Source organism: Pseudophryne corroboree, chromosome 1 (assembly GCF_028390025.1).
Source record: "Pseudophryne corroboree isolate aPseCor3 chromosome 1, aPseCor3.hap2, whole genome shotgun sequence".
Lineage (NCBI taxonomy): Eukaryota > Metazoa > Chordata > Amphibia > Anura > Myobatrachidae > Pseudophryne > Pseudophryne corroboree.
Window position 1 is genome coordinate 1,037,444,641 of NC_086444.1, and position 23,601 is coordinate 1,037,468,241.

General features: G+C 43.0%; 2 long non-coding RNA genes across 2 annotated transcripts; one reads left to right on the forward strand and one right to left on the reverse strand.

Annotated features, from left to right (window-relative positions):
• Positions 1–10,703: 10,703 nt before the first annotated feature.
• Positions 10,704–12,758, reverse strand: LOC134986209 (uncharacterized). The gene is made up of 7 exons (XR_010192233.1): positions 12,734–12,758; positions 12,329–12,419; positions 12,152–12,240; positions 11,971–12,059; positions 11,806–11,888; positions 11,340–11,439; positions 10,704–10,910 (listed from the first exon to the last, which is right to left on the reverse strand). It is a non-coding gene; the product is annotated as an uncharacterized LOC134986209 (long non-coding RNA).
• A 10,065-nt stretch (positions 12,759–22,823) lies between these two features.
• Positions 22,824–23,448, forward strand: LOC134986320 (uncharacterized). Its single transcript, XR_010192268.1, has 3 exons — positions 22,824–22,846; positions 23,162–23,252; positions 23,341–23,448. It is a non-coding gene; the product is annotated as an uncharacterized LOC134986320 (long non-coding RNA).
• Positions 23,449–23,601: the final 153 nt, after the last annotated feature.

The window sequence follows — 23,601 nt, forward strand, 5'->3', positions numbered from 1 at the left end:
AACTAGCACTATTTATTGTTAAAAAGAACCCTATGTGTTTTGTTCCTTAATGGGTTAGTTTGCTTTATAATGATTTATTTTTTGTTTCTGTAGTTGGGGGGTGATTTTTAAACTTTGCCTTAAGCTCCAGTCTGTCTTGTAAAGGTTGAAAAGGTAAACCTTACATGAATAGATCAGGGTGGGGGCTCCAAACCAGTATCTTGCCTAGGAACCCATGAGATCTTAGTGGTCTATTTACTAAGCCTTGGATGGAGATAAAGTGGATTGAGAAAAAGTACCAGCCAACCAGCTCCTAACTGCCATTTTTTGAAACACAGCATGTGACATGGCAGTTGGGAGCTGATTGGCTGGTACTTTATCTCCATCCACTTTATCTCCATTCAAGGCTTAGTAAATAGACTCCTTAATATGGCTTTGGTCCAGAGTGTCCCATGACCAAATCCAGCCCTGTGTTCACTGCTGCAGATTTCAGTCCTGAGTTCTCAGGTTCAGATTCCAGTTCTGAATGTTCTGCAGATGGTTTCATTTCTGAGACTCCTGTGGTTCACTCTAGCCCTGAGTTCCCTGTAGAGGGTTCCAGGTCTGTGCGTCTGTGTTCATGTCTCAGTCTTAAGTGTCCCGTGACCGGTTCCAGTTCTGCGTTTGCTGCTGCATATTCTAGTCCTGAGTTCACTGGCTCAGATTCCAGTTTCGAGTGTTCTACAGCTGGTGCCAGTTCTGAGTCTCCTCTGGTTCATTCCAGATCTTGGTTCCCTTTACTGTGTTCCAGGTCTGTGCGTCTGTGTTCTGGTCTTCGTTCTAAGTTTCCCATGACAGGTTCCAGTCCTAAGTTCTCTGGATCAGTTTCCAATTCTTAGTGTTCTGCAGGTTGTGCTAGTTCTGAGTCATCTGTGGTTTATTCCAGCTCTGTGTAGTGTGTACCTGTCTATGCACCTGTATTCAGGTCTCAGCCCTGAGTGTGCCATAACCAGTGACAGAACTATGTTTCAAGTACTGAGTTTCATTGTTCAGATTCCAGTTCTGAGTGTTTTGCAGCTGGTGCCTGTTCTGAGTCTCCTGTGTGTTTAGGCTCCAGAGTCTTGTGTCTCAAGCTTCCATTACTTAAAGTATCTCTGCTAATATTCTGGATGAAGATCAAGATAAGCAGGAGCTTCCTCAAGGCTTCCAATGGCAACTACTTGTCTACTAAGCCAGCTAAGCCCAAGGGTCCTGATGCGGATATTCAAAACCAGGCAATCCTGACACCAGCATTAGATACACATATAGGGACAAATTTACTAAGGTGGGAGATTTTTTCTAGAACTGGTGATGTTGCCCATAGCAACCAATCAGATTTGATCTATTATATTCTAGAAGCAGCTCGATAATTGTTATGTATAATCTGACTGCTATGGGCAACATTACCAGTTCTAAAAAACCTCCTACTTTAGTTACCCCATAGTCTTGTGTTACTTAGACAATTGCACTAAAATGATTTCTCAAAAGTAGACAAGTGTGCTATGGGGCCACATACTTTTACCAATAGTAAATTGAACTAAAGCTGACTTTTCACTGTCCAGTGGACAATTTGCACTTGAATTACTACCTCAGCCTTTTTCATTTATTTATTACTTTACTCACTATACAGTACAGTGCTTGAGTTTCTCCTTTGATATTATGGAATGTCATTATTGTCAGGGTTGTTTGTTCATGCGTAGCTTTAGGTGGAAATTTGTATTTACAGCATACTCGCCTACTCTCCCGGAAGCTGCGGGAAGCTCACATTTTTTGGGGGTATCCCCCTGCACCCCCGGAAGAGTAGGCAGGTCTCCCGCATCCTGCTCGCACCCTAGTGATGCGGGCAGGATGGAGACATAATCCCCCTTATTTGCAGGTCTGTGGGGTGGGGAAGTAGTTAAAATGACGCAAATTGCATCATTGACGATGTCACAGCCCGGCCCCACCCCCGAAGTCTCCTGCAGCGTCTCCTCTCTGGGCTTCTCCCAGAGCGGAAAAATTGAAAGTAGGTAAGCATGCTTTACAGTATGAGAACTGTTTGTTAAATACTTATCTATGTAGGGTGTGGGATGTTATGTCGACATTCCGAATTTTGAAATAACATACCACACCTTATACAGATAAGTATTTAACAAACAGTTCAACATGAATGTTACGTTGGCATGCACAATGTTGACATGTTAATAATGACAACATGGTCATTATATTGACAGTTGGCATAACAACATAGCATTTTTTCCAGAGCTAGAACCCTACCCCCTAACCCTTCTTGTAACCACAACCTAAACCTAACCCTAAACTTGTACTATCCACGTTCAAAATGTTGACATTATGTCCATGTTGACATTGTGAATGCTGACACATTCACTGGTGACATTCTGAATGTCAATGTAATGATTACAATCCATCCATATACAATGCATCCAAGGGCGTAGCTACCATAGGTGCGTGCAGTGCAGCTGCTATGAGGCCCAGAATGGAGAGGGGCGCACCTGCACTGTCACAGTTACATGTGTTATAGCCATTGTGTGATACGTAGGGGTCCTTTCAAACTTTTTCCTTGGGGCCTACAATATATCTAGGTATGACCCTGGTCCTGCTCATTGTAGTGTGGCATGTAGGGCATTTTAATGATATATAATATGAACCGGGGCATTGTAATGAGGCACATTATGAACGGTGGGCACTATATATCATAATGTGAATTGGGGGTACTGTGCGGCATAATGTGTACTGGCAGCTCTGAAATGTGACATAGGGTAAATTTAAGCACTACTGTGAAAAAACTAGGGCACTACTATGGGGCATAACATTAAATAAGGCTCTACTATGGTTCAGAAAATGAACTAGGGCACTGTTATAGGGCATAAAATTAACAACTGCTGCAGATAAGTGTTTCTAGAAGCATTTGGATGGGGGCCCCTTCAAAATGTTGCTATGGGGCCCACAAAGTTCTGGCTACGCCCCTGAATGCATCATCTCATAAATGTCACTTGGTTTAAGCAGCGGATGGCTGACAAGAGATGCTAAAGGGAAACTTTTGTTTTTATCATTCATACGTAGTTACATACTGGACCCACGTCAAATAACAACCAGCTAGAATCTGTGAGGGTTACTTCAGTAATGATTCCTTGGTGATGTATTCTCTTTGCTGAAAGTATTTAGGTCATGCTTATTAACATGACTGACAAGAGCACATACATACTAATTGCTAGGAAATGAAGTGTACTAGTGGAGAAGTACTGTAAATAGAATAGTTTTTGTTCTGTTTAGCTTATTGCTAGTCATGCCTGTATTATTCACACACTGTGATCAAAACTGCATTGCAGAGGAAATGTCACCTACATAATAAAGATATACCATTTATGATATACTAGTTAAATATAAGTAAAATGATTTTATATGAACACTGATTATTATTATTTTTTTTCATATTTATTACTGAACAGGACAGTACAGTATTTCTTGGCAAGACTGAGTAAAATTGCTTCAGCATTGTCAAGTGGGAATGGTAAACTTCTTGGAAGTTATTCATAAGCACAATGGGGGATATTCAATTGTTTGAAAAGTCGGATGGGTGTCTGTTTCTTCCTGTCCATTAGCTAGGAAAAAACAGACACCCAACTGACTTTTCAAACAATTGAATACCCCCCAGTGATTGAGTGTGCATCCGGGAGAGAGCAGCCAGGTCGGCTCAGCAGGGGGGCGGGCCAGAGGCAGTACGGGGGCATGGCGGAGGTGGAACGGGGGCATGGCTGCAGGATCGCATCATGTAAGCCACGCCCCCTGCTGTGTAATGCCGCTATTACCGGCATTATACAGCAGGGGGCATGGCAATGATGATGCGATTCAACAAGAATCGCGTCATCGCCTGCCCGGACCTCCCACTTTACTCGCTAAGTGGGCGGCCGGACAGGGGGGACCCCTGAAATCGGGAGACTTGCCTGCTCCTCCGGGGGGCCGGGCGGTCACCTGATTTTCGGTAGCCTACCTGCCATTCCGGGAGAGTAGGCAAGTATGTTGTGCACCCTGACTGTAACACTCAACAGAGCACAAGGGAACATGTCAGTGTTCGCATTCCCCTATCAAAAACAATTGCCTGTATTACACAGTCCAACTTTTCTGAACATTTCTCCTAAAGTTTTCCCACTTCCATGAGCAATGGATGCTGCAGTCACATGAGAACTTCATTTGTGGGGCAAATTTTAAACTTAGTCTACAGACTTATTCCTTGGCCTTGTATTGGGGCTGGTAGCCAGATAGGAGGAAAAAAACATAACATAAATCTTCCCAAATGCATGCTACCATTCCTATATATTAAGCACCTACAGTATATGTTACTATAGGGCAGATGTACTAAGCCTGTAGAAGTGATAAAGCAGTGATAAGTGGAAGGTGATAATGCACCAGCCAATCATTACAGGTTTGAAAAATAATGAAAAACCACTCAGAGAAGCGCTGTCGTTAAACATTATTAATAAATATTATTAAAAATATTTAATGTGTGTATATATCACAATACAATACATAAACCAAGTATCCTGTAATTTTGCAGTGTGAACCAAACATTGATCACTACAAATAGCAATAAAATGTAAGATACATTGTAAAAACTCCCTTAGAAATGTAACCTCTTATATTCCGGATAAAGGTACAGCATTTGTGTTTATCAGATGCTCCTTATGATAAGCTCCATGCATGGGCTAATTGATCTCAAGGGCTTATTTGGATAATCCTTTAAATTTAAGAGTCCATCCACACTGAAAATGATGCACTTGAGTTGTCTAGCGCTTGATGAAAAGCTTAAATGCTCACACTCTTATCCACCAATGAAGAAAGGCTCTTTAAGGGTAGCTTATATGGACTTGCTACCATGTATAATACAATGACTTTTAAGCTGGAACCACTATTTAGACAGTCTCGTACAAAGCTTACCCTGGCCTTGGAAGTGGAGGAATATACCAATGTCTCCTTCTTGGTAGTGGGCGCCGGCTGCCCACACCGCTATGCAGCGGCTTGGAGGAGGCTGTCAAGTGCAATGTATGAGGACAGTACTTGCAGGATGATGTTGAAGCGCGGCTTGTCCACCAAAGCCGATCGCTCGTGGTTACGTAGTGGGAGCCGCCACAGCCCGTTGCTGTGCGTCAGGTCTTTAGTGATGTCCAGGATACCGGATAGCGTGTCGGGCGGAATGCTTGACGCGTTTCTCAGCCTCTACAACTGGGGCTGTTTCATCAGAAGACTTCCATTTGATTCTCAGGTTTGAAAAATGACAGTTAGGAACTGATCGGCTGGTGTGTAATCACCTTCCACATATCACTGCTTTATCACTTCTCCAGTCTTAATACATCTACCCCTATAAATGTAAAACACTTGCACTGTAAAAATAATACCTACACTGGAAAAACTAATTTCTCCATGGAAAACTTGGACTCAAATGATGATGATGATAATGATCATCATCATCAGTGCCGAAACATGGCCTCGGAGTGCATTGGCATCTGGAGGGGTCGAGATCACCAGCAATGGAAATGAAGTATTGCCCGGAGCATCTCAGAGTGGCTGCACGGTACCTACCTGGAGCATCTAATGGAGGCTCCAGGCGGAACTGCTGCAGCATCACTGGCTGCAGGATGCTGTTCAGGCACCTTGCAAACCAGAAGTAATGGGCAGCAACGGTGCGCTCTGTGCTGCTCCTACACCCCTAGTTACGTCCCTGTTTATCATTATTATTATCTTTCAGTTATATTATATTTGGATGTACGTGGTGCTACCATCAGGGTAGTTTCTAGACAATTTGGCTCCAGTGTGAACAATAAAAAATATGACACCCCCGCCACACACACAGACATTCTAAAATGTAAATATTTGTGAGGCCTCGCTAAAATGGTTGTGGCCTTACAGGAAAAGACTACCTTACACCTCAGTGTGTTTCCCGTTTGGCGTCTGCAGTATCTACCCGACTGCTACCTGGCATCTGCCCGGCGGCTTCCGACACTTCCAGGTACCGGTGTTCTCTCCTCTTCTCTGGCAGATGCTAGCATCTGTCTTCTCTAAGGCGGCCATTTTGGGTAAGATATCTTCATCAGCATTCTATGCAGTCGGCTAAACCGCATAGAATACTACTGCAGGCACTGGCTGCGATGCCCCCCACCTCACCTGTGTGACCGGACAGTGAGTGAAGGCGCTGCTGCTGGCTGGGAGGAGAGGGAAGAGCGCTGGCCTCCACCGCTTGCCACTGCTCCTCCGCTGCTGTAGCTGGATGCCCAGAACAGCTCCACCACCGGGACACGCCGTCACTTCCGCCCGCCGCGCCGCATATAGGGGTGATTGGACAGCGGATCCAGCACTGGATCCACTGTCCAATCACAGCTGCCTCGCTGACATGGGGGTGGTGTCCCTGTCAGCGAGGCACTTGTTCAAGTGCCCCCTTCAAGCTTTTTTTTAATGGGCTTATAAAGCCCAGTGCTTGCCCCCCCCCCCCCCCCCCCCGCTCTGTCCCATTCTCATTGTCTAAGGGAGGCACTGCTATCAGTGCCTCCCAAACTGATTTTAGTAGTTAAAATTATTAGAATAAAATAAAGAACATACTTATAACACAGAATATGTATCATAAGTATCTTCTTTGTATTATTGTAATAATTAATCACAGGGGAGGCACTGCCTCCCCTGACTGCACGTCTCTGCTGCAGGGTGTATGGTGCAGGAATCCCACATCAGCAGCAGCACTGAACAAATCACAGGGAAAATGGTGCACTGGGCATTTTCCCAGCATTTTGTGCATGAGCAATAACATATCACCTGGAAAATGTTTGTTACACCATTTTCCTGGAGACCTGTACATGCAGCAGATTTTACTAGTGCTCACTAGAGCACTGCCGGCTAGAGAAGAGGGGGGCCCAGACGAGACTGTACATGGGCCGCGTCCTCACTGAACCCAATAAATTCAATTTCACCCACTAATAAAATCTTGTAGAAGAATCTCCTTATCATATTTTGAGTAAAAATCAGACACCTACAAATTTAAAACTACTAAAATGTTTTGTGTTCATCTTTGACAACTTTATATACTGTATGGGTTGTAACACACGCGCCGGCTCCCGCTGCCCGGCAAAATCCCGGGTGGCTTTTTGACGCGGCCGTGCTGCTGAGACACATTCAGAGCAATGTGTCCTTTCACACGGCACGGCCCCGGCACGGCTACCGTGTAGCAGCTGGAACTATTCACTGGAAGGTCCGGCTGTCAGGTCGGGGCCGTGCCGTCTTTGAAGGCAGTGAACCGTGTGTGTGAAGGGGAGCTTTCACACAAAACAGTTTTTTTAGCCGCCACGCTACTGCTGCACATGCACACAGCATTACACACGGCTCAAAGCCGTTGTGTGTGAAAGACCCTCCCGGATTGCAAAAAGCCGGACAAAGTTTGTCCGGCTTTTTGCCATCCAGGGAAAACCGGGTAGTGTGTTACAGCCCTAATTTGACAACTTTTATGCAGAAATTACTTATTTGGGTATACCAGCAATAGCATTGTTAGACAAATCACTGGATTACACCTACAGTACCTGAGCTGCTTGTCTGCTAATCAGGAACCATTGCTACTGTGATTACTGTAAGTACAATTTACTCATTACTATTTATTCTGCCTGCAACCTGTGTACGCTCTTACAGACTCATACTCCTTTTACACCGCCTTAGGTGGGTCGCACTCGGGAGCCTGAATGGGCGCTTCCTGGCTGCAACCCGCCTCAGGCCCCTCTTCGACGCTGTTTCCAACCTGGCATATTGCAGGTTTGGTGACGTCAGCGGTGACATGGTGGGGGTGGTGCTTAGAGATCACATGATCTCCAAGCACCGCCCGTCGACACAGAGTGAATGGGAATAGGGTCGCATCAACCCCGGCTTCCCGTCTATACAGCACAGCGTACCGGGTTGAACACATGTTTAACCCTACTTGCTACCCGAGTTGGAATACCTGGTCGCTGGACCCGGATTATTCCAACTGGGTACTTTAACACCACACAGCAACACGGGTTATGCGCGCTCATGTGCCAAAACCCGTTATCAAAGCTGGTGGTGTAAAAGGGGTATTAGATGCCTTGAGTCCTATCGGAGAAAGATCGCTATATAATTACAATTATTATTAATTCTCCTTCTTCTTCTTCTTATTGTTTAAATCATAGAGGCTCTACACACAGACACTGTGGTCTGCGTCCTCTCGCCGTCACCGCTCAGCTGCATTGCCCGGCTACCTCTTCTCACATAGGTAGCCAAGCTGCACTGCAGCTCCCCCCATGTGCTTGGAGAGATGACGCCTCTCCCTGCCCGCCCCCAGCCCCTAACAATGTCCTGTGTTGTGAAGAGTGCAACATAGGGTGGGAAAGAGGAGAGGAGAGGCCTTCTGGCTGGTTACAGGTGAGTATAATATTCCCTCTCTCTCTCTCGTAAAATGGGGGAGTCTGCCTGCCTAATGTGTAAAAAAGCATACTCTGTCTGCCTAATGTATAAAAAAGGGGGACTCTTCCTTCCTTAATGTGTAAAGAGGGGGATGCTGCTGCTTAATGTGTAAAAAGGGGGACTCTGCTGCTGTAATTTGTTAAAAGGGGACTCTGCTGCCGTAATGTGTAAAAAGGGGACTCTGCTGCCGTAATGTGTACAAAGGTGGACTATGCTGCCGTAATGTGTAAAAAGGGGGACTCTGCCACCATAATGTGTAAAAAGGGGACTCTGCTATGGTAATGTGTAAAAAGGGGACTCTACTGCTGTATTGTGTGAAAAGGGGACTTTGCTCCTGTAATGTGTAAAAGGGGACTCTGCATGCCATTATGTGAAAAAATGGGGACTCTGCCTAATGTGTGAAAAGGGTGACTCTGCCTGCCTAATGTGTAAAAAAGGAACTCTGCCTGACTAATGTGTAAAAATGGGAACTCTGACTGTCTAATGTGTGAAAAGGGGATTCTGCCTGCCTAATGTATAAAAATGGGAGTCTGCCTTGCCTAATGTGTAAAAGGGAGTTTTACCTGCTGTAATGTGTAAAAGAGGGACTCTGCCACCGTAATGTGTAAAAAAGGGGACTCTGTCTGCCTAATGTGTAAATAGGGTGACTCTGCCTGCCTAATGTGTAAGAAGGGAACTCTGCCTGCCTAATGTGTAAGAAGAGAACTCTGCCTGCCTAATGTGTAAGAAGGGAACTCTGCCTAATGTGTAAAAGGGAGCTTTACCTGCTGTAATGTGTAAAAGGGAGCTCTGCCTGCCGTACTGTGTAATAGAGTTCTGCATGGCGTACTGTGTAAAAGGGAGCACTGCCTGGTGTAGTGTATAAAAGTGAGGTCTGACTGCCATACTGTGTAAAAGGGGACTCTGCCTGGCATAATGTATAAAAGGGAACTATGCCTGCCGTGCTGTTTAAAAGTGGACTCTGCCACCATAATGTGTAAAAAAGGGACTTTGCTATGGTAATGTGTAAAAAGGGGTCTCTGCTGCTATATTGTGTAAAAAGGGGACTCTGCTGCTGTATTGTGTAAAAAGGGGACTCTGCATGCCATTATGTGAAAAAATGGGAACTCTGCCACCATAATATGTAAAAGGAGGACTCTGCTGCCGTAATGTGTAAAAAGGGGGACTCTGTCCTCCTCATGTTTAAAAAGGGTGACTCTGCTTGCCTAATGTATAAAAAGGGGAACTCTGCCTGCCTAATGTGTAAAACGAGGAACTCTGCATAATTTGTAAAAAGGGAACTCTGCTTGCCTAATGTGTAAAAGGGGGACTCTACCTGCTGTAATGTATAAAAGCGGGACTCTACCTGCTGTAATGTGTAAAAGGGGGACTCTACCTGCCATAATGTGTAAAAGGGGACTCTACCTGCCGTAATGTGTAAAAGGGGGACTCTACCTGCCGTAATGTGTAAAAGGGGGACTCTACCTGCCGTAATGTGTAAAAGGGAACTCTACCTGCTGTACTGTTTAAAAGGGGACTCTGCCTGCCGCACTATGTAAAAGGGGACTCTACCTGCCATACTGTGTAAAAGGGGACTCCACCTGGAATAATGTGTGACAGGGGCTCTACCTGGCATAATGTGTAAAAGGGGCTCTACCTGTTGTAATGTGGCTCTACTGTGCAATGTAATTTGAATATGGGAGACTTCTGTACAGCGTAATATGAATTGGTAATATTTTGTGGTCACGCACCTTCACCATGAAGCCATGCTCCTATATTTTGGCGCACACCTACTGGCCCTATTTTCTATATGGGGTGGGGGTTTGCCGATGCTGTTTCATACACACAGCGCTAAAATGTTTAGATACAGCACTGCAGGCATGAACAGTGGCCCCCACCAGTACAGCAGACCCGTGGCGGTGGCCAGGGGGGGTTCCCCTGACAATGTGCAAAACCCCTGACAATGAGCGCAGAGCCTCTGACAATGAGCAGAACCCCCCAAGAGCGGGTACTGAGGCATAATATGGTGACGGGCATATCATGGTATCAGGAGCATTACTGTGGGGACTTAATTGGTGTCAGGGGAATTACTGTGGGGGTTTTAATTATGGTGCAAGGGCATCACTTTGTGGGGCATACTATAGTGTTGTTCAGAGTATGTGCACAGGAATATATATATATATATGTATTTATTTATATTGAAAGAAGAGATTTCCCCAGGGAGCCGATGTTGTACTTTGGTATGTACAAGTTTTGTATAATAAAATAATCTTAAAAAAAAGAGAGATTGTTTATTTTTTTAAAAAGCAATACATAAAACTGTTTACAATTTGCCCAGAATAACAATAAACAATGTTTGTACAGACGATAGCTGTGTTGGTAATTCAAACAACATCAAATTGATCTTCTTTGTAGAGATGTCAGAGAACAATGTGCTAACCCAACACATTTAGTCTTACAGACTTCATCAGGGGTGTATTAATCTAAACAATACAGAAACATTCATAAACAACTTCACTCTTCTAGTTATTATACAATTAAGGGGGATATTCAATTTGGCCCGAAGAGACATCGGGAGTAAAACCCCCCGATGTTTCTTCGGGTGCTGCGGTCGAGCTATTTAATTTGCTCGGCCGGTAACAAGTCTTCTTACACCCGAAAACACACAGGTTCAGTGAAACCTGTGTGTTTTCGGGTGAAATAGCCCCGTTTTTGGTTGAAAACGGGGCTGTTATCGGGCATTTTGCTTCGCCTGCCGGAGGCAGGTGAAGCAAAATCAGCGATAAGCCGCGGCACGCGCCGGCTTTTCGGGGCCAATTAAATAGCCCCCGCCGGCCGATACATATCACCCGGCACCCTGGGCCAAATTGAATACCCCAGTAACTCTCTTCAAAAGCTTATTGAATACATACCAAAGAATCACAATATGGACATACATCTTATCGTGTCTTCAAAAAGGCAATTTAACAATGCTTAAAATAGTATCGGACCAAATTTCACCATATGGGGTATCTGTAAAATCATAACATATGTTACCAAAAGAATATTACCATAAAAATATATGGACAGGATATATTATGTGAGGAGGAACAGAGGAGGAGGACTGGTTTACAAGGATTCTATTGGGCTTTTAATTAGCCTTACTGCTTCATACTTAGTCAGAAAGGATTGTCTGATCATATTTGAATGTTAAACATATTTATACGTTCAACTTTTGATAAATATGGGACCAACAGAATGTGTAGATAATTCTCTGATGAAGCGTTACTAATATTCGCTTAATATTCACCAATTGGAAGTTTGAAGTGTAGATATACATATAAATAATTGTTATATATTTTATTTACTTTTATTTGCATTGGCACAGATTATACATACCAATTTAAATTGAATTGGAAGTAACCCTTTTCACTGATCATCCACTGGGTATAACCTTTTTGAAATTTAGAGTAATTCTGAATCTATAATAGAAAAGAGATTCTATTTAACTCTTGGGTGTGGTATTTATAATGTGATCGCCCATACCACATTCATCATACATACCAATTTAATTCAATTAAACCCATAAGATGGCAAATCACTGGATATCTTCCAGATGTCAATTTAGACAAAGTGGACCACTGTAATAGTACCTATGATTAAACAGAATATGTGGACGGGTATAATATTTGTCATTTTAATCCCCCTTGAAATATGTCTTATTTAGTATACTCATCGTACATACCAATTAGATTACATCAAGCCCATAAAGTGACTGATCACCGAGTGTCGTCCCAGTGTTTATTTGAACAGGGCAAATCACCGCAACAGTGCCTATAATTAGACAAAATATAGACGGGTGTGATGTTTGTAATATAATTCCCCTGTGGGGTGACATCCTTATTATATTCGTCATACATACCGATTCAATTAAATAAAGCCAATTGAAGCAGCTAATCACTGGATATCGTCCAGGTATCAAATTTGAACAAGGCAAACCACTGCAATTGTGCCTATAATTAGACAAAATATACGGGTAGTATAGCACTAGTCTAAATCATTGGTTTTTTATATATAAAAATCCCATATATGGAGATTGTTTCCCAAGCAGACCTGGTCAGTGCTGCTTAATCAGGGATTGACATAGCATAACATAACTGGAGCTGATGAAGAAACACTCCAAAGCATTTCTCTTCAACAGTGGCATATCAAATTTCAAACACAAGGTGTAACATAGAGAAAGCTATTACTGCTTTTCACCATTTTTTTAGTGATAACTGATAACATGATCAGATAACATGGAGAACCATGAAGTTAACATGCTTACCTCACCACAGAAAGTGACACTCCTAGCTGCTGCATGGTCTGAGGGCTGGAAATCCTGGGTTTAAAAAGCCCTTAATTGACTACATCACTTCCTATCTGATGATTAGCAAGAAAGTGTTTAAAACTAGAGATGTGCACTTGAAATTTTTCGGGTTTTGTGTTTTGGTTTTGGGTTCGGTTCCGCGGCCGTGTTTTGGGTTCGACCGCGTTTTGGCAAAACCTCACCGAATTTTTTTTGTCGGATTCGGGTGTGTTTTGGATTCGGGTGTTTTTTTTAAAAAACACTAAAAAACAGCTTAAATCATAGAATTTGGGGGTCATTTTGATCCCAAAGTATTATTAACCTCAAAAACCATAATTTCCACTCATTTTCAGTCTATTCTGAATACCTCACACCTCACAATATTATTTTTAGTCCTAAAATTTGCACCTAGGTCGCTGGATGACTAAGCTAAGCAACCCTAGTGGCCGACACAAACACCGTGCCCATCTAGGAGTGGCACTGCAGTGTCACGCAGGATGGCCCTTCCAAAAAACCCTCCCCAAACAGCACATGACGCAAAGAAAAAAAGAGGCGCAATGAGGTAGCTGTGTGAGTAAGATAAGCGACCCTAGTGGCCGACACAAACACCGGGCCCATCTAGGAGTGGCACTGCAGTGTCACGCAGGATGGCCCTTCCAAAAAACCCTCCCCAAACAGCACATGACGCAAAGAAAAAAAGAGGCGCAATGAGGTAGCTGTGTGAGTAAGATAAGCGACCCTAGTGGCCGACACAAACACCGTGCCCATCTAGGAGTGGCACTGCAGTGTCACGCAGGATGGCCCTTCCAAAAAACCCTCCTCAAACAGCACATGACGCAAAGAAAAAAAGAGGCGCAATGAGGTAGCTGTGTGAGTAAGATAAGCGACCCTAGTGGCCGACACAAACACCGGGCCCATCTAGGAGTGGCACTGCAGTGTCACGCAGGATGGCCCTTCCAAAAAACCCTCCCCAAACAGCACATGACGCAAAGAAAAAAAGAGGCGCAATGAGGTAGCTGTGTGAGTAAAATAAGCGACCCTAGTGGCCGACACAAACACCGGGCCCATCTAGGAGTGGCACTGCAGTGTCACGCAGGATGGCCCTTCCAAAAAACCCTCCCCAAACAGCACATGACGCAAAGAAAAAAAGAGGCACAATGAGGTAGCTGTGTGAGTAAGATAAGCGACCCTAGTGGCCGACACAAACACCGTGCCCATCTAGGAGTGGCACTGCAGTGTCACGCAGGATGGCCCTTCCAAAAAACCCTCCCCAAACAGCACATGACGCAAAGAAAAAAAGAGGCGCAATGAGGTAGCTGTGTGAGTAAGATAAGCGACCCTAGTGGCCGACACAAACACCGGGCCCATCTAGGAGTGGCACTGCAGTGTCACGCAGGATGGCCCTTCCAAAAAACCCTCCCCAAACAGCACATGACGCAAAGAAAAAAAGAGGCACAATGAGGTAGCTGTGTGAGTAAGATAAGCGACCCTAGTGGCCGACACAAACACCGGGCCCATCTAGGAGTGGCACTGCAGTGTCACGCAGGATGGCCCTTCCAAAAAACATTCCACAAACAGCACATGACGCAAAGAAAAATTAAAGAAAAAAGAGGTGCAAGATGGAATTGTCCTTGGGCCCTCCCACCCACCCTTATGTTGTATAAACAGGACATGCACACTTTAACCAACCCATCATTTCAGTGACAGGGTCTGCCACACGACTGTGACTGAAATGACGGGTTGGTTTGGACCCCCACCAAAAAAGAAGCAATTAATCTCTCCTTGCACAAACTGGCTCTACAGAGGCAAGATGTCCACCTCATCATCATCCTCCGATATATCACCGTGTACATCCCCCTCCTCACAGATTATCAATTCGTCCCCACTGGAATCCACCATCTCAGCTCCCTGTGTACTTTGTGGAGGCAATTGCTGCTGGTCAATGTCTCCACGGAGGAATTGATTATAATTCATTTTAATGAACATCATCTTCTCCACATTTTCTGGATGTAACCTCGTACGCCGATTGCTGACAAGGTGAGCGGCGGCACTAAACACTCTTTCGGAGTACACACTTGTGGGAGGGCAACTTAGGTAGAATAAAGCCAGTTTGTGCAAGGGCCTCCAAATTGCCTCTTTTTCCTGCCAGTATAAGTACGGACTGTGTGACGTGCCTACTTGGATGCGGTCACTCATATAATCCTCCACCATTCTTTCAATGGTGAGAGAATCATATGCAGTGACAGTAGACGACATGTCCGTAATCGTTGTCAGGTCCTTCAGTCCGGACCAGATGTCAGCATCAGCAGTCGCTCCAGACTGCCCTGCATCACCGCCAGCGGGTGGGCTCGGAATTCTGAGCCTTTTCCTCGCACCCCCAGTTGCGGGAGAATGTGAAGGAGGAGATGTTGACAGGTCGCGTTCCGCTTGACTTGACAATTTTGTCACCAGCAGGTCTTTGAACCCCAGCAGACTTGTGTCTGCCGGAAAGAGAGATCCAAGGTAGGCTTTAAATCTAGGATCGAGCACGGTGGCCAAAATGTAGTGCTCTGATTTCAACAGATTGACCACCCGTGAATCCTTGTTAAGCGAATTAAGGGCTCCATCCACAAGTCCCACATGCCTAGCGGAATCGCTCCGTGTTAGCTCCTCCTTCAATGTCTCCAGCTTCTTCTGCAAAAGCCTGATGAGGGGAATGACCTGACTCAGGCTGGCAGTGTCTGAACTGACTTCACGTGTGGCAAGTTCAAAGGGCATCAGAACCTTGCACAACGTTGAAATCATTCTCCACTGCGCTTGAGACAGGTGCATTCCACCTCCTATATCGTGCTCAATTGTATAGGCTTGAATGGCCTTTTGCTGCTCCTCCAACCTCTGAAGCATATAGAGGGTTGAATTCCACCTCGTTACCACTTCTTGCTTCCGATGATGGCAGGGCAGGTTCAGTAGTTTTTGGTGGTGCTCCAGTCTTCTGTACGTGGTGCCTGTACGCCGAAAGTGTCCCGCAATTCTTCTGGCCACCGACAGCATCTCTTGCACGCCCCTGTCGTTTTTTAAAAAATTCTGCACCACCAAATTCAAGGTATGTGCAAAACATGGGACGTGCTGGAATTTGCCCATATTTAATGCACACACAATATTGCTGGCGTTGTCCGATGCCACAAATCCACAGGAGAGTCCAATTGGGGTAAGCCATTCCGCGATGATCTTCCTCAGTTGCCGTAAGAGGTTTTCAGCTGTGTGCGTATTCTGGAAACCGGTGATACAAAGCGTAGCCTGCCTAGGAAAGAGTTGGCGTTTGCGAGATGCTGCTACTGGTGCCGCCGCTGCTGTTCTTGCGGCGGGAGTCCATACATCTACCCAGTGGGCTGTCACAGTCATATAGTCCTGACCCTGCCCTGCTCCACTTGTCCACATGTCCGTGGTTAAGTGGACATTGGGTACAACTGCATTTTTTAGGACACTGGTGAGTCTTTTTCTGACGTCCGTGTACATTCTCGGTATCGCCTGCCTAGAGAAGTGGAACCTAGATGGTATTTGGTAACGGGGGCACACTGCCTCAATAAATTGTCTCGTTCCCTGTGAACTAACGGCGGATACCGGACGCACGTCTAACACCAACATAGTTGTCAAGGCCTCAGTTATCCGCTTTGCAGCAGGATGACTGCTGTGATATTTCATCTTCCTCGCAAAGGACTGTTGGACAGTCAATTGCTTACTGGAAGTAGTACAAGTGGGCTTACGACTTCCCCTCTGGGATGACGATCGACTCCCAGCAGCAACAACAGCAGCGCCAGTAGCAGTAGGCATTACACTCAAGGATGCATCGGAGGAATCCCAGGCAGGAGAGGACTCGTCAGAATTGCCAGTGACATGGCCTGCAGGACTATTGGCATTCCTGGGTAAGGAGGAAATTGACACTGAGGGAGTTGGTGGGGTGGTTTGCGTGAGCTTGGTTACAAGAGGAAGGGATTTACTGGTCAGTGGACTGCTTCCGCTGTCACCCAAAGTTTTTGAACTTGTCACTGACTTATTATGAATGCGCTGCAGGTGACGTATAAGGGAGGATGTTCCGAGGTGGTTAACGTCCTTACCCCTACTTATTACAGCTTGACAAAGGCAACACACGGCTTGACAAATGTTGTCAGCATTTCTGGTGAAATACTTCCACACCGAAGAGCTGATTTTTTTTGTATTTTGACCAGGCATGTCACGGACAACAGGTGTCTCCCCGGGTGCCTGACTTAAACAAACCACCTCACCATCAGAATCCTCCTGGTCAATTTCCTCCCCAGCACCAGCAACACCCATATCCTCCTCATCCTGGTGTACTTCAACACTGACATCTTCAATCTGACTATCAGGAACTGGACTGCGGGTGCTCCTTCCAGCACTTGCAGGGGGCGTGCAAATGGTGGAAGGCGCATGCTCTTCACGTCCAGTGTTGGGAAGGTCAGGCATCGCAACCGACACAATTGGACTCTCCTTGTGGATTTGGGATTTCGAAGAACGCACAGTTCTTTGCGGTGCTTTTGCCAGCTTGAGTCTTTTCAGTTTTCTAGCGAGAGGATTAGTGCTTCCATCCTCATGTGAAGCTGAACCACTAGCCATGAACATAGGCAAGGGCCTCAGCCGTTCCTTGCCACTCCGTGTGGTAAATGGCATATTGGCAAGTTTACGCTTCTCCTCCGACAATTTTATTTTAGGTTTTGGAGTCCTTTTTTTACTGATATTTGGTGTTTTGGATTTGACATGCTCTGTACATTGGGCATCGGCCTTGGCAGACGACGTTGCTGGCATTTCATCGTCTCGGCCATGACTAGTGGCAGCAGCTTCAGCACGAGGTGGAAGTGGATCTTGATCTTTCCGTAATTTTGGAACCTCAACATTTTTGTTCTCCATATTTTAATAGGCACAACTAAAAGGCACCTCAGGTAAACAATGGAGATGGATGGATACTAGTATACTTATGGATGGACTGCCGAGTGCCGACACAGAGGTAGCTACAGCCGTGGACTACCGTACTGTGTCTGCTGCTAATATAGACTGGATGATAATGAGATGAAATCAATATATATATATATATATATATGTATGTATATATAATATCACTAGTACTGCAGCCGGACAGGTAGATAATATATTTATAGGTAATGATGACTGATGACGGACCTGCTGGACACTGTCAGCTCAGCAGCACCGCAGACTGCTACAGTAAGCTACTATACTATAGTAGTATGTACAAAGAAGAAAGAAAAAAAAAAACCACGGGTAGGTGGTATACAATTATGGATGGACTGCCGAGTGCCGACACAGAGGTAGCTACAGCCGTGGACTAACGTACTGTGTCTGCTGCTAATATAGACTGGATGATTGATAATGGGATGAAATCAATATATATATGTATGTATATATAATATCACTAGTACTGCAGCCGGACAGGTAGATAATATATTTATTAGGTAATGATGACTGATGACGGACCTGCTGGACACTGTCAGCTCAGCAGCACCGCAGACTGCTACAGTAAGCTACTATACTCTATAGTAGTATGTACAAAGAAGAAAGAAAAAAAAAAACACGGGTAGGTGGTATACAATTATGGATGGACTGCCGAGTGCCGACACAGAGGTAGCTACAGCCGTGGACTAACGTACTGTGTCTGCTGCTAATATAGACTGGATGATAATGAGATGAAATCAATATATATATATGTATGTATATATATTATCACTAGTACTGCAGCCGGACAGGTAGATAATATATTTATTAGGTAATGATGACTGATGACGGACCTGCTGGACACTGTCAGCTCAGCAGCACCGCAGACTGCTACAGTAAGCTACTATACTATAGTAGTATGTACAAAGAAGAAAGAAAAAAAAAAACCACGGGTAGGTGGTATACAATTATGGATGGACTGCCGAGTGCCGACACAGAGGTAGCTACAGCCATGGACTAACGTACTGTGTCTGCTGCTAATATAGACTGGATGATTGATAATGAGATGAAATCAATATATATATATGTATGTATATATAATATCACTAGTACTGCAGCCGGACAGGTAGATAATATATTTATTAGGTAATGATGACTGATGACGGACCTGCTGGACACTGTCAGCTCAGCAGCACCGCAGACTGCTACAGTAAGCTACTATACTCTATAGTAGTATGTACAAAGCAGAAAGAAAAAAAAAAACACGGGTAGGTGGTATACAATTATGGATGGACTGCCGAGTGCCGACACAGAGGTAGCTACAGCCGTGGACTAACGTACTGTGTCTGCTGCTAATATAGAGTCTAGACTGGATGATAAATTATTGATAATGAGATGAAATCAATATAATATCACTAGTACTGCAGCCGGACAGGTACTATATATATTTATTATGTAATGACTGATGACGGACCTGCTGGACACTGTCAGGTCAGCACAGCACCGCAGACTGCTACAGTAAGCTACTATAGTAGTATGTATAAAGAAGAATGAAAAAAAAAAAACCACGGGTAGGTGGTATACAATATTATATATATATATATATATATATTATATACAATTATATATATATATATATATATATATATACATATATTAAACTGGTGGTGATTGATTATTAAACTGGTGGTCACTTCAGGTCACGTTGCAACTTGCAACTAGTACTCCGAGGCCTAAGCAGACAATCACAAAATATATTATTATACTGGTGGTCAGTGTGGTCACAACAATGGCAGTGTGGCACTGACTCTGGCAGCAAAAGTGTGCACTGTGACTGTACGTTATATGTACTCCTGAGTCCTGCTCTCAGACTCTAACTGCTCCCCACTGTCAGTGTCTCCCCCACAAGTCAGATAATACACTTATAGTCACACTATCTATTATCTAATCTAGTATAAATATCACTTCAGCAAGTAGTATAGTAGTATACAGTATAGTAGTACTCCTCCTAATAATGCTCCCCAAAATACTGTGTCTCTCTCTCTTCTCTAAATGGAGAGGACGCCAGCCACGTCCTCTCCCTATGACTCTCAATGCACGTGTGAAAATGGCGGCGACGCGCGGCTCCTTATATAGAATCCGAGTCTCGCGATAGAATCCGAGCCTCGCGAGAATCCGACAGCGTGATGATGACGTTCGGGCGCGCTCGGGTTAGCCGAGCAAGGCGGGAAGATCCGAGCCTGCTCGGACCCGTGTAAAAAACCTGAAGTTCGGGCGGGTTCGGATTCAGAGGAACCGAACCCGCTCATCTCTATTTAAAACTCCATATTTTTCTGTTACCGGTGTGTAATGAACGTATGTTAACCTAAAAAATGGCCCCTTTTTAATTAATTGAAAAGGATTTGTGCCTTAAGGATAGAGAGATTTAATTTGATAATTGCTCTCCAATTACTACCATGGTGTGCATTCCGCCAGGCAAATGGAGTTTCCTATTGTTACTTTGTTGCCTAGGTAACCATAGTTACCTAGGCAACACCCTTAAAGGGTGTGACACATAAATTCCCAATGATTAATAAATTACCCCAATCAGCTTTTAATGACAATAACTGATACATAATATTTAATTAACTATTCATTCCCATCACAAACAGTCCTAGCTATCAGTATTTAATATTTATTAATTAGGCTGCAATTTTGTGCATAAATTATGCTATTTTACTTATACCCTCAGGTATAGGCAGTTCTATATTAATAAGTGATAATTTCTTCATCAACCCACTCCCTAATTATTCAACCCTTAATGTGGCATAAAAATTGTAACTATACATAATAATTATTTAACTATTCATTCCCATCATAAAACAGTCCTAACTCTCAGTATTTAATATTTACTAGTTAGACTGCAATCTTGTGCATAAATTGTGTTTTTATTTTTATTTTTTATTTTTTTCCTCATATCAACAGGTGTAAGCAGTACTATATTAATAAACTTTTCTTAAAAGTGATAATTACTTCATCAACCCAATCCATAATTATTAAACCCTTAATATGACATAAATATTGTAGCCATCCTTCAGGTAATACTACTGTCCACAAGCTTCGATTAAATGCAATTATTCCTGTACAAAATATTAACTTATACTATGTAGGGAGTACCTAGCTCAATTAACTTCATGATTCTCCATTTACATTGCAATATATTGCTCTTATTCAGATAATCAATACAGATTAGTAATTCAATTGCTACATATAGTGGCCCTATATTATCAGTATCAAGATACAAATAAAGAAAAGAGGACAAGAGGGGAAAGCCAAAAAAGAAGATGAAAAGGAATGATTCTAATGATTGACCTTCATTTAGGTGATTCCTATTTATAGAGAACTAGAGAAAAGAGACAATATCAATGCCCTCATTATGGCCTCTCGGGGCTTGAGTGTTTAAAGTATAAATCCAGAACATCACAGCTCCAGGCCGGCTCCATTATTCCCACCAAAGGGTGTTTTCCATGCTCCAGGTGTATATGCTGTAAGCATATGGAGCGCAAACAGTTTGAATATAAGTTGGATACGGGCAGAATTTTCAAACTATATCATCTGGTGAACTGCAATACAGAGTTTGTAGTTTATAGAATCACTTGCAGTTGCAATATGTCATATGTAGGGAAGACAAAAAGAGCAGCCAAAATCAGAGTACAAGAACATATGAGAAACATAAAAAATAAGGTAGCCACTCATAGTCTGTCCAGACACTATGGAGAGAAACACAACTCCCTAATTAATAGGGAAAATTTCACGTTCACCATTTTGGAATTCATACCGATTGACATAAGAGGCAGCAGTCGAGTACTTACACTGTCAAAACGTGAAACGTTCTGGATTTATACTTTAAACACTCAAGCCCCGAGAGGCCATAATGAGGGCATTGATATTGTCTCTTTTCTCTAGTTCTCTAGAAATAGGAATCACCTAAATAAAGGTCAATCATTAGAATCATTCCTTTCCATCTTCTTTTTTGGCTTTCCCCTCTTGTCCTCTTTTCTTTATTTGTATCTTGATACTGATAATATAGGGCCACTATATGTAGCAATTGAATTACTAATCTGTATTGATTATCTGAATAAGAGCAATATATTGCAATGTAAATGGAGAATCATGAAGTTAATTGAGCTAGGTACTCCCTACATAGTATAAGTTAATATTTTGTACAGGAATAATTGCATTTAATCGAAGCTTGTGGACAGTAGTATTACCTGAAGGATGGCTACAATATTTATGTCATATTAAGGGTTTAATAATTATGGATTGGGTTGATGAAGTAATTATCACTTTTAAGAAAAGTTTATTAATATAGTACTGCTTACACCTGTTGATATGAGGAAAAAAGATAAAAAATAAAAAAATAAAAATAAAAACACAATTTATGCACAAGATTGCAGTCTAACTAGTAAATATTAAATACTGAGAGTTAGGACTGTTTTATGATGGGAATGAATAGTTAAATAATTATTATGTATAGTTACAATTTTTATGCCACATTAAGGGTTGAATAATTAGGGAGTGGGTTGATGAAGAAATTATCACTTATTAATATAGAACTGCCTATACCTGAGGGTATAAGTAAAATAATATAATTTATGCACAAAATTGCAGCCTAATTAATAAATATTAAATACTGATAGCTAGGACTGTTTGTGATGGGAATGAATAGTTAATTAAATATTATGTATCAGTTATTGTCATTAAAGCTGATTGGGGTAATTTATTAATCATTGGGAATTTATGTGTCACACCCTTTAAGGGTGTTGCCTAGGTAACTATGGTTACCTAGGCAACAAAGTAACAATAGGAAACTCCATTTGCCTGGTGGAATGCACACCATGGTAGTAATTGGAGAGCAATTATCAAATTAAATCTCTCTCTCCTTAAGGCACAGCACCATTCCTTTTCAATTAATTAAGGAATTGTTATTGGGGCCGTTTTTTAGGTTAACATAAGTTCATTACACACCGGTAACAGAAAAATATGGAGTTTTAAACACTTTCTTGCTAATCATCAGATAGGAAGTGATGTAGTCAATTAAGGGCTTTTTAAACCCAAGATTTCCAGCCCTCAGACCATGCAGCAGCTAGGAGTGTCACTTTCTGTGGAGAGGTAAGCATGTTAACTTCATGGTTCTCCATGTTATCTGAACATGTTATCAGTTATCACTAAAAAAATGGTGAAAAGCAGTAATAGCTTTCTCTATGTTACACCTTGTGTTTGAAATTTGATATGCCACTATTGAAGAGAAATGCTTTGGAGTGTTTCTTCATCAGCTCCAGTTATGTTATGCTATGTCAATCCCTGATTAAGCAGCACTGACCAGGTCTGCTTGGGAAACAATCTCCATATATGGGATTTTTATATATAAAAAAACCAATGATTTAGACTAGTGCTATACTACCCGTATATTTTGTCTAATTATAGGCACAATTGCAGTGGTTTGCATTGTTCAAATTTGATACCTGGACGATATCCAGTGATTAGCTGCTTCAATTGGCTTTATTTAATTGAATCGGTATGTATGACAAATATAATAAAGATGTCACCCCACAGGGGAATTATATTACAAACATCACACCCGTCTATATTTTGTCTAATTATAGGCACTGTTGCGGTGATTTGCCCTGTTCAAATAAACACTGGGACGACACTCGGTGATCAGTCACTTTATGGGCTTGATGTAATCTAATTGGTATGTACGATGAGTATAATAAATAAGACCTATTTCAAGGGGGATTAAAATGACAACTATTATACCCGTCCACATATTCTGTTTAATCATAGGAACTATTACAGTGGTCCACTTTGTCTAAATTGACATCTGGAAGATATCCAGTGATTTGCCATCTTATGGGCTTAATTGA